Source organism: Canis aureus, chromosome 11, assembly GCF_053574225.1.
Source record: "Canis aureus isolate CA01 chromosome 11, VMU_Caureus_v.1.0, whole genome shotgun sequence".
Lineage (NCBI taxonomy): Eukaryota > Metazoa > Chordata > Mammalia > Carnivora > Canidae > Canis > Canis aureus.
In genome coordinates this window covers 29,438,697-29,454,921 of record NC_135621.1, presented here as the reverse complement: position 1 = coordinate 29,454,921, position 16,225 = coordinate 29,438,697, and the positions used below count along the sequence as shown (strand labels likewise).

General features: G+C 54.1%; 1 long non-coding RNA gene across 3 annotated transcripts in view; it reads left to right on the top strand.

Annotated features, from left to right (window-relative positions):
* The first annotated feature begins 5 nt into the window (after positions 1-5).
* LOC144323741 (uncharacterized) overlaps positions 6-16,225 on the top strand; it is a 55,150-nt gene continuing 38,930 nt past the window's right edge. Inside the window, exon 1 of one of the 3 annotated variants that reach the window (XR_013389104.1) lies at positions 6-210. This is a non-coding gene — a long non-coding RNA (uncharacterized LOC144323741). The remainder of the gene's footprint in view (positions 211-16,225) is intronic. The other 2 variants (XR_013389105.1, XR_013389106.1) reach the window with 2 other exon arrangements.

The window sequence follows — 16,225 nt, the reverse complement described above, 5'->3', positions numbered from 1 at the left end:
AACGGCAATCATGTGATTAACACACACACACATAAAAAGCTTTTTAACAGCGCCCGCCCGGCCTCAGAACCGCCCAGAGAGGAGCCGCCCTGGATGGACAGAGGGACGGAGGGACGCGCATCCAGCCGGTCGCGTCCAGCTGCCTGCAGCAGTCTCCGACACTCGCTGCTGCCTGCCCGCTGTCCGCCTGCCTGGCATCTCTCGATCCCGGTGGGTCCCCACTCGTCCTTCCATCCCTTGGTTCCTCCTCTTCGAGGGAAGGACTTCCCTGCTCCCCGTGGTGTCTGTGATTTGGCCTGAGACCCCCTGGGGCGGGAGGGGTGGCTGTGGAGGGAGAGGGCCCAGGGTAAGAAGCCCGGCCGTGGGGTCCCACAGCGCCCCTCTCCGGCTCCCCGCCTTCTCCCTCACCCTCCTTGGCCCAGCTGTGCCAGGATGGGGGTGGGGGTGGCAGTGGGCACTCTTGGTCTGCAGAGAAGCTACGCTGGACAGAGTGGGGGGGCCTCTCTCTTCCCCTCCCTCTGTCTCTCTCTCCTCCTGTTTCCTCAGTGCTGGGCTTGGGCTTTCTGCTGAGAGGTGCTGGATGAGGCAGGTCAGCCTTCAGGGGTGTGGGGAAGGGCTGCCAGATGCCTAGAGCTGTGGGCACAGGGAGGGGAGAAGGGGGGACCTTTGCTGCGACCACCCCCACGCTGGCCAATGTGATCCTCTCCATCCCATCTCAGGCCCTGGGGGCCCCAGCTTCTTCCAGCAGAGAGGGCAAAGGCCCCAGCCATCCCTGGAGAGCTGGGAGTTTGGGGGGAGGGGTGCTGGATGAAGACACCCTGGCCTCTGCCCTTGGCAGAACAGCCACACCCCCATCCAGTCTGCCCACCCTCACTGAGGTGTGGCAGCCTGTGGACTCCCTGGCCTGCCCTCTCTTCCCAGCAGAGAGGGGCCCACGGTGGAAGTGTGAGGGTAGAGAGCCAGGCTTCCTTGCCTAGGGGAGCCTTTCAGGAGCTGCAGGCTTTTCCTGGGACCCCCCCCCCCCCCCCCGCCTTGGGGTCCATTGTGCTGGGGGCCTTACTGCTCAGGTGGCCCTGACAGGGAATGACGGCCCCTGGCAGTCAGATGTAAAGCCCACTGAGGACCCCAACTGGCAGAGCTGCTTCTGTCAGCAGTGACCCTTAACCCCTTAGCTCCCCCAGTCTTCCTCCTGGGGCACTGGGTCTGCTTTGTGGAGGGCTCCGCCCTTGGTTCCCTGCCCTGGGTCTCAGTCGCTTATCTGTCACCTGGGCAGTGACCCCCGTGCCTCCCTGCCTGCCTCCCAGAACACACGGAGCTGAGATGGGGAAATCTGCTCTTCTGTGGAGCAGGGACTGTGCAAGGGTGAGGGGTGGTGCTGGTCAAGTTGAGCCTCTGTCCCGGCCTCAGTTTCCCAGGTGGGCATGAGATTCTCTCCCTGACTGGGGACCAGATGAGGGGACACTGGGTAAGCGCTTACCACCTGGAGGCACCTGCCTGCTCTAAGCTGTCACTCCCCCATTTCCTCAGGCCTGGGGCCTTCTCTCAGTGCTTCAGACACTCACTATCCACCTCCAGGGCCCTGGGGGCTTCATCCCTACCTGCTGGTATGTGCTGGGGTTGGTGGGGCAGCACTTTTCAGCATAAAGATATGCAGAGCACTGGTTCCCATTCTTCGCAGGGATGGGGCCTGCGAGTCTGCCTTTCTCACCAGCAACTAAGCAGGTATCTAGAGGATTGGTTCTAATTCTTGCTGAACTTTAGAATCATGTGTGAAGTTTAAAAAAAAAAAAAAACTGAAGCCTGGATCCCACCAGAGACTGGCTGATTCTGAAGCAGGGGTGAGGATCCAGAAATGTTTACTTTCTGAGCTCTCTGGGCCTTGCTTTTCCTCACTGGGTGTTGGGAGCCCTGAGGCTGTGATGTCCCCCTGCAGAGCCCCGAATCCCTGGGGAGAGGGCGGGGGCCAGCGCTCTGGACCCCAGAGCTGGAGGCCAGAATTGCAGTCACACTGGGGTGTGTGGAGAGTCGGGGGATGTGGCAGGGGAGGGGCTGTGCATTGGGCTGAGGGAGGGCTCAGGGCACAGGTCAGGGGGTCACGGGTATGTTAGTGACAGGGACAGAAGCTTAGTCTGGGTGAGTGTATGGGGAGTGTGAGAGTTGCCTCGAACATTTTCTAGGCTCCCCCTGCCTTTGGACAGGCTGTGGTTTGGAGGGCAGTAGAAAGAGCACTGGACTTGGAGTCAGGAAGTCCTGTCATTAGCATCCACGTGGCCTTGGGCAATTTACGCTGTTAACTTCTTAGGACTTTTTTTTTTTTTTTGACTTGGTTTTTGCATGTGTAAAATGCTGATAATATTATATTATATATCACTACATCCTCAAGTGGATGGGAGAATTAATTAAGAATACACACATACGCACACACAAGTACCTAGCTCAGTGTTTGGTATGTAGTATCAGTTATGAGCTAGGAGGTGGGGACAGTGCTCACATCAGCTCAAGTGCACAAGTGTTTACTGAGTGGCCACTGAGGACTTGCCTTCAGGAGTTTATAAGCTGCCTGTCAAATCCCAGCAGCAGACCAGGTGGTGCGGGATAAGCTCCTCAGGGCTGGGCCTACCCCTACCCCGACTGTACCCCCTCTACAGCAAAAGCCCACACTGCCAGAGCCTTCCATGGGTCAGCCCAGCTCTGAGAGTTTCTGTCCTCTCAGCAACAATGGGTGCTGTTACTAGTGTCCTTCTAGGAAGAAAACTGAGGCACAGGGGGTTCAGTGACAGGCCTGAGCTCAGCCAGCTAGTGATAGGTGGGAATGCACTGACACCCACAGTTTACCTCCCAAGCCCCTCCTCTGACCACTCAGCATGCCCCCCACTAGACCCCGGTGCAAGCGGTGGCCAGTCCCTTCCTCCACCCACCCTGCAAGGCTTTGCACTTTCTCTGTGCTCCCCACCACTACTCATAGCCCAGCTCGGAGGCCCTCTCTTCAGGGGTGCACTCCTGGGCACATCCTCAGGTGGAATTATCTTCCTCTGTTGCTTTCTGGTGGAGGGGGACATGGCCTTGTACCTGCCCCCACCTCCCCCTTTCCTCACACAGCCTGGTGTCCAGGCCAGTCTCTACTTCCCACTTGGAGCCCCCTAAGGATGGAGTCATGCCTGCCTTCCTGGTATTGCCTCCTCCCCCTCCCCCCAGGGACCATCTGACCTCAGGGAATCTTTTCTGAGTTGAGTCGACATCAGGGTTCCAAGGAGGAAAAAATAGGTGTGGCTGGAACAAGCAGGACTAGCTTCCCAGAGGCGGAGGGCCTGAGCGCTTGCAGGGGACCAAGGACAGCAGCATTCCAGGGCTTATCCCCACAGGGGCTCTCGCTCACCCCTGTTTCTGGACCAAGCTGAGGGTCCCGACCCAAACCAGGAAGGCAGCTCCTGGGGCCTGAGTCTTCCTTCCCTGTCCCACCCCACCCTCTGTGGCCACAAGGAAGCTGGGCCACTGCCTAGTGCAGCCCCAGGGCCCCTGGCCTCTGCTTCTTCTCAGAAGCCCTGCGAGGAGACTGCTTGTTCCTGTCATCCAGACCCTGCTGCTAGAAAGCCCTTTCTGGCATCTGCCCTGAATCTCTCACTCTGAGCTGAACTTTCGGGAATGTCCTCTCTGTTTGGAGCATAGGAGCTCAGAGTTTGAGGGGAGAGGCCTACACGGATACCCAGATCCTTGGCACAGCTGAGGGCCTCCAGGGCTGTGTGGGAAATGGGGACCCTGAGGGCTGGGCTGTGGAGGCCCTTTGTTGCCCTGGCCACCTCTACCCTGCCCAGCCTCAGTTTCCCCATCCATAAAATGAGGGGCAGACTAGGTTATCTCTGAGGGATTTCCAGATTTGATAGTAGTCCTTGCTTCCTTGCCCATCCAAGTGGTTACTGGACGTTCTCCCATTTACCCCTAGTAGCTGGAGGCTGTCAGAACAAGGGGAGGACCATCGTGTCATTGAACAACAAGAGCAGAAAGAGAAGTGATTGACTGGCTGAGGTCACATGACTGCTCTGTCTTGGAACTTGACCTCTCTGCCATGACTTTTTGCCCCAGGTTTCCTGAGGACCCACCCCAAGGCAAGGCTCTGCTCTCTGTGGGATAATGAAGAGGGGCAAATGGTCAGCTTGTCTTCAATGAGCTTGTTGGTGAGCTTGTCGATGAGCAGGGAGTTGGGCCATTCATTCATACATTCCCACGCACTTATTAGGGCAACAAGGTGCAGACATGCATGAGGGTGATGAGAGAGGGGTGGGGAAGACAGAAGGAAGAAAGGAAGGGTGGGGGATGGCCAAGGGTGGATTTTTCAAAGGGAAACCTGGTATTGACCCGGAGGGGGCTGCTACCGTCACAGCAGAGTGGGCTGTTCAGGCCCTCTGAACTTCCATGACCTGGGCAGCTTGGGACAAGGAGCCCAGTTTAGGTCTACCTGCACTGGATACCTTGTCATTTCACTTTGTCATCCAGGGCATGACCTGGGACCAGGGCTATGGATGCTGAAGAGCAGGGGACTGGGCTGGGCATGAAAAGAGCCACGGTGGGATCCCTGGGTGGCGCAGCGGTTTAGCGCCTGTCTTTGGCCCAGGGCGCGATCCTGGAGACCCGGGATCGAATCCCACATCGGGCTCTTGGTGCATGGAGCCTGCTCCTCCCTCTGCCTGTGTCTCTGCCTCTCTCTCTCTCTCTCTGTGTGACTATCGTAAATAAATTAAAAAAAAAAAAAAAAAAAAAAAAGAAAAGAGCCACGGTCACCTATTTAAACTTGGCTTTACAAGTGCATCTCTGCTCTTCCAAAGTCCCCCTCTGTCACCTGAAAGTGAAAACAGGGTGATCCAGTGGGATTTCAGTGTTTGTATGAGCTTGAAGGGGCCCCTCCACAAGAAGGTTACCATATCCTTTGATGGTGTCATTTTATAATGACAAGGGAGCTGAGCAATGAGCCTGAGATCCAGAGCCAGAGAGACCAGGGTTCAAATCCGGTCCTGCCCCACTAATCTGCTGTGGGATTGGGCCTCTTACTTCTCTTCGCAACAAATTACTTCATCTGTAAGATGAGGATACCAATACTTGCCTCCTGGGAATGTCGCAAAGATGAAAAAGCAATGAGAAATAGCAAGTGCATAGCACAGTGCTCAGGACAAAAGGTACACATGGTATTCACTTCTCTCATTGGTGTTCAGCGTTTTCCAGGTAGGACAGCTGACGTATTGGTTATGATAATATCTTGAATATAAAACACTCGAGAAAATCTCTTCCCTTTGTGGGGGGAGGAGACACACTTACCGCGATAAGACCAAGGGACTCAGGCACAACGCTGGGGGTGTGCTCGCATGTCCAGGTGCTCTGCTTCAAGCAGAAGTGTAATATATCTGTGAGGCTGCCAGGCACGGGGATTTTGCATGTCTTGCCTCCCTACCAGGTGGCAGGCTGAGAAGTCAGAGAGTTTGAATGTCTCCCGTTTAGGGCTGGAATCCTGAGTAGAGATCTCAGCTTTGGCAGGTGCAGTGGGAGGAGCTGCTCCCAACTCTGCCAAGGTCCAGACTCTTGCTGTATGATCTTGGGGCAGTCAGCTGCCCTCTCTGGGCTTGCTCATCCATTCATCTGGACAATGAAAGAGTTGGCCTCTGATCTCAGGGAGCTCTTTCAGATTTACTAGCAGGGGTTTCAGGGTTTTAAAGGAAAAGGCCCACACCTGGTTTTGTCTCCCCGAGGCAGCTGCTCAGGGCTGGACGTGTGAGTACACAGCAGGTGCTCAACAAGTGCTTGTTGACCAGAGAGAATCCACTAAAAACCTTGTGCTACTTCTCTCCCCAGGCCTGGTCATTATCATTTCCATCAGCCCCTTTGGGGAAGAACCACAAGTTTACTTGGTCTGAAGTGCACAGGTGTGGCAGACACATGTGCACATAGGGAAATAAAACTTCAAATCACAGATGAAATACAGATTTCCTTCTCTTGGCTCTTAGGATCAAAATCCCAAATTTTCAGCCTGGCCCCAATAGGTCAGCTGTCTGACCTGGAAAACGCTGAACACCAATGAGAGAAGTGAATACCATGTCTACCTTTCGTCCTGAGCATTGTGCTAGGCACTTGCCATTTCTCATTGCTTTTTCAGTGTCCTGGCCCCACTCTCATCCCGAAACCCCAGCCAGGGTGGCCGCCAAGCCCCACAAATGCCCTCCTTCCCCTGAATGCACTTCTGCCGTCACCTGGCTGGCTCCTCCTATGGGCTCAGCCTTCGGGTCGTGTCCACAGACACCTCCTGATTCTCCAGTGTCAGTAATTCCCTGTGACGGCGCTCCAGCCTTTTCCTTTATAGCACTCACTGCAATTTACGATTTTATATTTACTGTGAGATTAGTTATTCATTGGCCATCTTCCCGCAAGGATGCAGGCCCGTGGATGATCACTGAGGATCCAGCCTGGCATGCTGGAGGTGCCCAGTGAACAAACGGGTGAATGAATGAATGAATGAAAGGGTGGGGAGGACCAGTAGAGGAGCGTGTGGAGGCCTGGAGAGGTGAAGAGAACTAGGAGGGAGGCTGAGCCTGAGCGCTAAAGGGAGGAGCTGGTCCAAGGTCTCTCGTGTGATGGAGGCAGGTGGCTTGATCGCTAGTCCCATAGTCTTCCTTCTTGTGCAGCCGGGGCCCCTGGAGGGATGCGCTGGGTTTAGTGAGCCGCCAAGCCCCTGAGGACCTAGGGAAGGGGGATCTGAGCCAGCTCCCCAGCCAGCTCCACCCCTTCCCCCAGCAGGCAGGAAGGACAGGGCAGATCTGTCAGCTTCAGACACCACCGCCCCAGGGGACCCAGCCCTGAGCCCAAGGAGGCCAAGGGAAAGAGGGGGGCACAGGAAGCACTCTGGGTCTCCCCCTCCTCCCTCCTGCCCCACCCTCCGCCCCCATCTCTGGCTAGAGCTCGAAGCCTCAGGCCTTGGCACTAGGGGGACGGGGGCGGGGAAATGGGGGACAGAAATCCTCTTCTGGCCCAATGCCTTCCTTTCTGCCACTTGATTTCTAGGTCTCAGGACGGTGGCTGACCTGGCAGCCCCCGAAGAGCTGGGCCCTGGCCTTGAGGCTATAGGGACAGAGGGTGATGGAGGGGACACTGCCTACTTAAGCCCTTCCACTGTGCCTGGCACTGTGCAGGCCCCCCTGCAGTCCCTGTGGCTGGGACCTGGGAGGCCTCGCTGTAAGGCCTGGCTTTGCAGGGAGCCCTTGTGTGGGCATCAGCGTCCCCTCATCTGTTAGCATGGTTCTCACTGGGGTCACGTGTGGCTGCAAGCTCAAGGGAGAGCTTGGGGTCAAGACTGATTCCCGGGTCCCATTCTGAGCCATAGATTTAGGTGGGAATCTCTTTGCAAAAGTTCCACCGTGACCACGGTGCAGCTGGTGGGGAAACGACTGGAATAGATGGTCTCTAAGTCCCCCTCCCCAGCCTCAAAATGTCCACCTCTGGGGCAGGCCGTGGCTTCCGTGGTGCCCTCCTCCCTGGAGGGCTGAGCTCTGCAAGCTTCCGGTCCACCTCCTGCGTGGTGCTGGAACACGGCGTGCATGGGCACAGAGAGCCGGGTGCTGGGTGGGGCTGCGGGGACCTGCCAGAGACGCAGGTGAGCCTGGGAAGGCCCCTTCCTTCTTCCTCCTTCCTCCTCCGCCGCTGCCTCTTCCTCCTGACCTTTGCCTTCTGTCTTCTTTACCATGCCTGGCTCTGCCTCTCGTCCTACTCTCCGCCTGATTTCCTTCTCTCTGGCCATTGCTCCTGCTTTCTCCTCTTTCTATCCAGCCTCCTGTCTTCGGAAGGATTTGTAATGTTGACCCCACAGGTGGTTGCTTCTGTCTCAGCGTCCTTCCTTTTCTGGCCCCCTCAGCCCCTGGCTGGCCATCTCTGTCCCGGCTCTGCTCTCAAGGCCTCCATCTCTCTCCACAAACTTTCCATCTCTGCAGCCCATCCCGCTCCCCTGGCCATCCCTCACCTGCCCTGGCTCCATCTACCTGGAAATCTGGGGAGGCTGCCAGGGGGTGGAGGGAAAGCGAGAGAGATGGCAGAGGTGACAACTTAGAGCAGCCAAGATGTTTTTCATGTGATTAGAGCAGATCTTGGGGCTAAGCGCCCAGTGCCGCCTGTCCTGACCTTCCAGGTCCTCCCAGCCTGGCTGCAGCCCATGTCACGGCTTGCTGCTCCCCAGGCTATCTTGACCTGGCCACCTGCATGTGCTGGCCACACTGCTGCTCCCTCTGGCCTGTGCCCAGCACCCCACTTCCCTCTTCTTCTTCCCAGCTTAGCTGCTGCTGCCTCTGGGGTCTCCACCCTGTGCTCCCTCCGCATTGTCTGTGGGGATGGGAAGAGGCAGGGTTGGGAGGATGGGTTCAAGTCCTTCTGAGATGGTCCTCGCTGAGCTGGAGACAGAAGGGTTTGTACCTTGTCCTGGGGCACGAGGCAAAGGTGGCTGATGCTGACCGTAGAGCAGGTGTCTGTGTGCTCTTCCGGCTCGAGCTTTCCACCACCCAGAGAGTTAAAATGATGGGCTCACGGTCACACCACAGGCTTGCAGCATTGGCTCAGTGGCAGGGACAGGGTGGATCGTGGAAAAGGAGGGGATGGAGAAGGTGAACATGTCTTGGTTTATTTTATATTATTATTTTTAAAAGATCTTATTTATTTATTTGACACACACAGAGAGAGAGAGCACAAGCCAGGGAGCGCAGGCAGAGGGAGAAGCAGACTCCCCGCCAAGGAGAGAGCCTAACATGGGGTTGATCCCAGGACCCTGGGATCCCCAACTCATCTGAAGATGCACTCTTAAGTGACTGAGCCACCCAGGTGGCTTGGTTTAGAAGCTAGGGACCTGCGTCCCAGGCTGTGCCTCCGACTTGTGGAGGGATGGAGGCCATGCTGTTGCCCTTCGGGTCTCAGTTCCCCTTTTTAAGCAGGGATGGGTTGGCCTTCATGGCCTCTGAAGCTCTTCTCACTCCGTTGTCTAAGCTGGAGGGGTGGGGACAGGCCAAGAATAGATGGTGTATTTTGACTCAACAGACCAGTTCCTCCTCTGTCTCCAGGCTCAAAAGTCCATGCACCTCTTGTCTCTCGTCAGTGACCTGCCTGGACAGGTGGCTTCTGCCCTAGTCCTGTTAACTCCCTCAGGACCAGGTAGGGCTGAGGGCTCAAGCCTGCCAGTTGTCCCCTGAAGGGTCCTCCCTGGGGTCAGAGGCATCAGGCTGGCCGTGGCGAGGCTATCAGTCCTGGGCCTCCCGTACTTGGGTGGTGAGGCCTTCTGGCCGCCAGGGCCAGGCTGAGAGCCTCAGGCGAGAAGCCAGGGACAGGATCCCTGGGAAGGTTGGGTGGTCCTGCTGTCCCATCCTGGCGATTTCATTCCAGGAGCTCTGGACTGGAGGAGTCTCTGTTTTTTCCCAGTCTCCCTCTCTGCATGCCACCTCCTGCTGGCCCTGTGGCCCTGGGTGTGGGGACGTGTGGAGGAGCAGCCAGGAGAAGGGTTAAGTCAGGAACTCTTGGGATGGCTTTGGCCACGGCTATTCCTCCGGGAGAGGAGAACAAGGGGCCCATTCTGTGTGTGGGAATTAATAGCAAAGAGTCATCTGGGGTGTCATTCAAGCCCTGATCAGCTCCCAGAGGAATGCAAGAGAGAGAGAGAGAAAGAGTTGCTGGTGGGGGCGGCGCAGGGAGAGGCCTGAGGCAGAGATGTCAGAGGAAGGGCATCAGGGTCCGGCTGGTAATAGGAGCCCGCCCTGGCGGGTGGGCCCATGGCCCTAAGATCGGAGGTCTGCTTTTCATCACAGATGTACCCCTGTTCCCACTTGGGATGGGGACCCCCTCCTGTCATTCCCTTACCAAGGGTCTCCTCCTTCTGTCTTCACTCTTTCCCAGGATGGCTACACCCTCCGCCCCCATGTGACTGTCTCCCCTGAGGCCTGGAGCCCAGCCCAGGCTGTGGGCCTGTCGAGGCGGGTCAACAGGCCTGCTCTCCTGGGTGCCCCTCACCTGTCCCCACCTTCGCCTAGGGGTCCTTGCTGTTTCCTTAGGAAGGGCCCTTGGGCACACTGTGATGTGCCAGCTTGGGCTTCTGAGTTGTCCCCTCCGTCCCAGAGTCTGTGGCTTGGCTCCAGGTCCAGCTCAGACACATTCCTGCCAAGGGACCACAGGCAACTTAAGCTGCCCGCATGTGGGGAGTCACTAGAGCACTTCAGCCACCACAGGGACACAGCCCCCATCTGCAGCATCAGGGTCGGCAGTGGCCTGCTGGTGAGGTCTGCAGGCCTGGAGACATCCTGAGTGGCACAGCCTGAGGAAGGGCCTTGGCGAAGCTCTCGGTCAAATTCCTGGTTTTGCAGATGTGCTGGCTGAGGCCCCCCCCCCCCCCCCCCCCTGCCGGGGGGCTCACTCGCCTGAGCCTGGGTCATCTGTCTCTCGGCTCTGTGCCCTGACCCTGGCCCCGCCCCCCCCAAGGCCCTCCCAGGCCACTGAGCTGCAACATGCCTCCACCGTGGGGGGCAGACAGAATTGGGGCTCTGGGGTGAGTCAAAGGGTGAGGGCTTTGGGGTGGTCAGAGCAAGGTGCCCTTATCCTGCCTGTGGGACCTAGGGCAGAACAAGAGCCAGGGGTTCCCATCTGTAAAATGGGGTCATTACCACTTACCTGGTAGCTTTGTGGGGGAGAGAAGGGAATGGGCAGAGAGTGGCCGACGCCGCAGTAGATCGCCGGGTGTGCTGCTACAGTTACTGTGTTGATCATCATTACTGGAGGTCTGGGCCCTTCCACTAGCCCTGGGCTGAGAGGCATACCGTGCGTACCATTTGGCTGTCTGAATCTGAGCCTGGCAGCCTGTAACTGCTTGGGTGGATTTTAGGAATCCCCTGGCTGGTTTTGGTGGGGTGAGCTTCCCAGCCCCCAAGCCTTCCTTGTGCCAGTACTGCTTCCACGCCAGGTGACTCAACCTGCTGGTCCTGGTGGAACACGGCATCTTTCTCCCTGACAGTGCAGTTCCAGGACGCTGCGCAGCCACCATGCACCACTGGTCAGGGCTTTAGTTTCCTCTTCTCTAACATGGCCAGCCTCCCTCGCCAGGGTAGGTTGGAGCCTGAAGGGATCGTAGAGGTTGTCCAGCTGAACTCCTTTAGGGCACAGATGGGGAGCTGAGTTTTGGGAAGGAGAGGGGCCTTTCTGGGGTACTGAGGGACTCCTGGGTCCCAGCCTGAACTCTGCCTCCAGGAGCCAAGTGGACCTGGATGATTCCTTACCTGTAGGTGGACTGGGGACAGGATCATCTGAAGGAAAGCAGGTGGAACGTTTTGCCAACTGAAAAGCACTGTAGTTTTGGGGAATTTCAAGGAGGGTCATTTTGGGACCCTCTCATGAACATGCTGACCCTCTGACCGAGGGGCCCTGGAAGGAGGGTGGCAGGTGGGTCAGGCCTGTCTCTGTGCTTCTTTGACAAATGCTGTGCAGGGGTGGAGGGTGGCTGGTGCCCCCAGCTCAGAGGCCGTCCTACCCAGGGGAATGGACTCAACATGGGAGAGAGATGGGGCAGCACAGGGGTTCCCTGCCTGGCTTGAGAGGTGGCAGGTGTATGAAAGTGACATTCTCCAACATCCTCAAAGTAGAGGATGAGCTGGGGAGGGCCCACTGTCTCTCTGCTCTGGGCTTGGTCCCTGGCCTTCAGGAGCTCACAGCCAGGTGACCTTGGCATTCTATTTTTTTTTTAAGATCCTTTATTTATTCTTTCATGAGACACACACACACACAGAGAGAGAGAGAGAGAGAGAAAGAGAGAGAGAGAGGCAGCAACACAGGCAGAAGGAGAAGCAGGCTCCGGGCAGGGAGTCTGATGTGGGATTTGATCCCAGGTCTCCAGGACCACGCCCTGGGCCGAAGGCAGGCACCAAACCACTGAGCCATCCAGGGATTCCCCAGACCTTGGCATTCTTTATTTTAGCTCTGCTTCTCTGCTCAGTGTTTGGCACATGGTAAGTGCTCAGGAAGCATTGATGGGATTCAGTGGAGCCATGGTGTTGAGACAGCCCCACTGCTGACAAGATAGATTGTTTGGGTGCAGCCGAGGTCTGTGTCTTACCTAGAAGCAGAGGAATAGACAAGGAGCAGGCGAGGAGCGAGGGCTGGCAGTGGGACCTGTGGGCAGCAGGAGAGTGGTATTGAGGGGGGCTGGAGGACAGGGAACTGGACAACCCTTAGTTCACTTCTTCACACTGCGACCCCTTATTTGCAGTCTGGTTCCCTATCCTGAGCCTCAGTTTCAGTGTCTGTTAAATAGCAATAACAGAATCTTATTTATTTATTTATTTATTTATTTATTTATTTATTTATTTATGAGATTTTATTTATTTATTCATGAGAGACACAGAGAGAGGCAGAGACACAGGCAGAGGGAGAAGCAGGCTCCCCATGGGGAGCCCAACATGGGACTTGATCCCAGGACCCCAAGATCATGCCCTGAGCCAAAGGCAGATGCTCAACCACTGAGCCACCCAGGTGCCCCACGATAATAGGCTCTACTTTATGAAGTTGTCGTGAGGCTCAGGAGAGGTAACACAAAGGTGCATGGTAGGCTCCTGACACTTAAGCAGTGTGATGTGAGCAGAGATCTTTGGAGAGAACGGACATAGATTATGGAAATATTTTATAGAGGGGTGCCACACAATTGACAGATACAGAAATAAATTCGAGTTGCATTATATTAGATTTACAGAGAAGAAAGATTTTTAGGGGAATTCATGAATTTATTCATTCTATGGACATTGCCTGAGCTCTGCTCTGCGTTGGCTGGCTGTTGGCTGCCAGGGTCACAGAGAAGAGTCAGGCTCTGATTCTTGAAGTCCCCCAGTCCCCCAGAGGAGACAGGTCAGTAAACACCTAATTTGCTACACCCAACAGTGGCCAGCTCTGGTGCAGTCTTCTTAACCTTTGGCAGGGGGAGCTCAGGGCTCAGAGCCTAGAGGCTTTTCATCACCCCACAAAAATGTTTGAGAACTAAAGACAAAAGCACTAGCTGCAAAATAAGCAAAGAAAACAGCTAAATAGAAATTAGTCAAAATTTCAAGTGAAAAAAATCACAAAAGTCTTTTAAAACTTGTTTATGGCTAAATAAATATTCTTAATATGTGATATGGGTACTTTTAAAAAAGATTTTATGTATTTATTTATTATTACTTTTAAAGATTTTATTTTTTTGACAGAGAAAGAGAGAGAGAACTAGCATAAGCAGGGGATAGCTACAGCAGGAGAGGAAGAGCAGGTTTCCCACCGAGCAGAGAGCCTGATGTGGGATCATGACCTGAGCCACAGGCAGATGCTCAACCAACTGAACCACCCAGATGCCCCTATTTATTTATTTATTTGAGAGAGAGAGACCAAGTCAGTGAACAGGGGGTGGGGCAGAGGGAGAGAGCACATCTCAAGCAGATTCCCTGGTGAACATGGAGCCCACCATAGGACTTGATCTCATAACCCTGAGATCATGACCTGAGCCATTCAGGTGCTCCTATGGGTGTTTTTTAATATGCTTGATATGATGTGGGGTCGTCTGGGACTTACAAAGGTCATAGGAAATGAACCTGTACACCAGGGACTGAGGGTGCTCAGCAAAGGGAACTGTGCTGGGGCAATCAAGGAGGGCTTCCCAGTGGAGGGGATATCTGGGTCAAACCTTAGAGAGAAGGGTTTGAACAGAGGGAAAAGTGGCCTAATGGTAATTGAGGAAAAAGGAGATATATGAACAAAGATTCAGGGAAAAGAAAGCATATGGGGAATTTGGAAGAAGTGCAAGATATTTGGAATGCAGATATTTTGGACTTAGGGTATGGAGAACAGAGGAGGGGCCAGAGTGACATTAGAAAGATTGGCAGGGGACTTTATTCTTTTTTTTTTTTTTAAGATTTATTTATTTATTCATGAGACACACATACACACAGAGACAAAGACCCCTGCAGAGGGAGCAGGCTTCATGCAGGGAGCCCAACGTGGGACTCGATTCCAGATCCTGGGATCACGCCCTGAGCTGAAGGCAGATGCTCAGCTGCTGAGCCACCCAGGCATCACAGGGGATTTTATCCTAAGGACAATGAGGAGCCATGGAGAAACTTTAAGAAGGAGGAGGTGTGGCAACATGGTCAGACTCTTTTTTTTTTTTTAAGCTCACTCTTAAAGTATTGGAGGGAGGGATGTGCTGGGAGAGACTGGAGGCAGGGCGGCCAGTTAGGAGGCTGAGATATTCATCCTGGTGAAAGATGGTGGGACCTGGGCTGAGACAGGGTCAGAGGAGGGGGAGGAGGAGGAGAGGCTTGAGAACCAGTCAGGCAGTGGCTGGGGTGAAAAATCTGGAGGGTGGGAATACCAACACAGTGCAGTTCCGTGGGTGCTCTCTGTGGGCTCTGCACGTTCTGTGATACGTCTTCTAGATGAATCTTCATCACCTCCCTCGTGCATGGAGAGATGGGAGTCAGGCTTCACTATACCGAGGTCTGGTCTATGTCATGTGAACCTACAACTAACCAGAATTCTCTGTCCTCTGCACTGAAAAAACAATGTTGGAAAACATAGAAGTGATAAACAATTGTAGACAAGTTAAAAAACATAGAGAAACAAAAAGAAGAAAATGAAGCTCCTAATATGTTGTCCAGGGATGGTAACAGTTTGGTGAAAATGTTCTTTTTTTTTTTTTTTTGGTGAAAATGTTCTAAACTTTTATCCTTCAACTTGTGTATCTGAATGTGTCCAAGGAATGAAATGCATAGTAGATGAGGTTGTCTCTAGGTGAACAGGGTAGATGTTTGGGGTGTGTCTGAGTACACATCTGAGTATTGGGTTTACAGCAGCTTCACAGTCAGTCAGCAGTTCTAGATTCTTTTTTATTTTATTTTATTTTATTTTATATTTTTTAAAGATTTATTTATTTATTCATGATAGACATAGAGAGAGAGAGAGAGAGAGAGAGAGAGAGAGAGAGGCAGAGATACAGGCAGAGGGAGAAGCAGGCTCCATGCAGGGAGCCCGACGTGGGACTTGATCCCGGGACTCCAGGATCGCGCCCTGGGCCGAAGGCAGGCGCCAAACCGCTGAGCCACCCAGGGATCCCCTCTAGATTCTTTTTTTTTTTTAAATGTATTTATTAATGAGAGACACAGAGAGAGGCAGAGACATAGGCAGAGGGAGAAGCAGGCCCCCACCCAGGGAGCCTGGTGTGGGACTCTATCCCAGGACCTAGAGACCATGACCCGAGCCAAAGGCAGATGCTCAACCACTGAGCCACCCAGGTGCCCACAGTTCTAGATTCTTTTGCTCATTTGGTCTGAGAGAAGAGGGTTCAAGTTTCCCATTCCCCACATGCTTCAATTCTCCTCGAGTCTCCTATGATTTCTGCTTTATGAGTGTTGATGCTGTTATTTGGTGCATACATATTTATATTTTAAAATCTCTTTATAATATTTATAAAGTTCACATTCTCATAATTTTTAATGCTTTTGGCCTAAATGTAACCTTGTCCTGTCATAGGGTTGCAAGCGCTAAATCTCTGTGTTTGCTTGGTGTGCCTTTACCATCAGCAGACAAATATATAGTGTAGATATTTACATATTTAAACCCCAGAGGCCAGGGGAACTGAGTTGGAATCCTGATTCCAACTCACTGGGTGTGTGGCTTTGAGCGAGTCCCTTAATGCTTCAAATCTCCACTGTCAATGAAAGACACAAATAAACCACTTCACAGAGCTGTTAATGATTAAGAGTCTTGCATTAAAAATGAAAGATGGCTATGAGTGGGCGTCCACGTCTGCAGGGGAGGATGTAGACTTTTGTACACTCGCTTAGAGGGTCTGTCGGGGGAGAGGGCGTTCGTGTGCAGAGTTGGTCCCACAGTGCGGGTGGGGGCACCCTCTTCTCCATAAGTGGTTGGGAGAGGGGCTGCTAGAGCGTGGAGGATGGAGGCAGGAAGCCCAGGGGTCTTCCAGGAGGGCTTCTGAGGGAGGAGAATCTGGGTTTGAGAGCGTGGGGAGGACAGAGCTGGCTAAAGAGGAACTGGAGGAACAGGAGATGGTCCTGATACACAGAGTGTGTTTGTGGGAAGGTGTAGGAAGAAATGGGGTGGTGGAGGAGGTGTGCAAGTCCAGTTTATGGAGGGAATGTTAGATTCGAGGGCCCAAGTCCTAAAGGGGAACCGCGAAAGATTAGTTCAGGGGCTA